Source organism: Limulus polyphemus, unplaced genomic scaffold, assembly GCF_000517525.1.
Source record: "Limulus polyphemus unplaced genomic scaffold, Limulus_polyphemus-2.1.2 Scaffold442, whole genome shotgun sequence".
NCBI classification, from domain to species: Eukaryota; Metazoa; Arthropoda; class Merostomata; order Xiphosura; family Limulidae; genus Limulus; species Limulus polyphemus.
The window spans coordinates 45,142-45,973 of record NW_013666052.1 but is presented as its reverse complement, the minus strand read 5'-3'; the positions used below and the strand labels follow the sequence as shown (position 1 = coordinate 45,973).

Sequence of the window (832 nt, the reverse complement as noted above, 5' to 3'; positions counted from 1 at the left end):
CACGGCTGAAAGGGCGAGCATGTTGGTGGGACGAGGATTCGAACCCGCGACCCTCAAGTTGCGAGTCGAGTGCCCTAACCACCTGGACATGCCGGGCTACGTGTTTATAAACAATCGTAAGATTTTATGGGCTAAATAACAGTCTTTTTCTTTCGAAGCTCGAAAAGTAGAAGTAAGACAAGATGATGATTGGATATGATAGTTTTAGACCCAAATACAGTTTAGTTAGTAAGCTTGATAAATTAAATTGGAATTATGTGGTATTGATATAGTAATTTATATTTTATTTGTTATTTCATGACAGCTTTAAAGCCATGAATCTGGTCACAGTCTTCATCTTGAAATTAAAATTTAACTATTTTTGTAGCAAAAGAGATTAGTGTTGAAAATAAATACATTTTGTTAACTAATTCAGAGCATCGGAAGAAGCACAAATTAATTCACTACAGAAAGCTATTTGTAAGTTATCTTATAATGATCTAATGTCAAAGCTAGCTATGAAGATGCCATGATAAAAATTTAAACGTTTATAATTCTTTGAAAATTCCAAAAATTTCTTAATTTTTTTATTAGTTGCCCAAGAAATGGTGCTTAATAACCAGATAATCTATGGTTATCGGTTCCTAAGTTAGAGTATAATGAGCTTACTTGGCGCCCTTTGGTAATTAATATGAAATTCTTGGATGCGATCCAACAGGTGTAAACTGGTTGAGAAAGTTATATTAAACAGTTGAGTACGTTATATTAAGAGGATTTTGAATATGCAAATCAACAATTAACGTGACAACTACAGCTGATACAAAGTTGTAGTGTAACGTCATATATCAGAATT

General features: G+C 32.9%; 1 protein-coding gene across 1 annotated transcript in view; it reads right to left on the bottom strand.

The window, feature by feature from the left end:
• LOC106458309 (papilin-like) overlaps positions 1 to 832 on the bottom strand; it is a 77,993-nt gene that overhangs the window by 35,978 nt on the left and 41,183 nt on the right. The gene's annotated exons all lie outside the window — the stretch shown is intronic.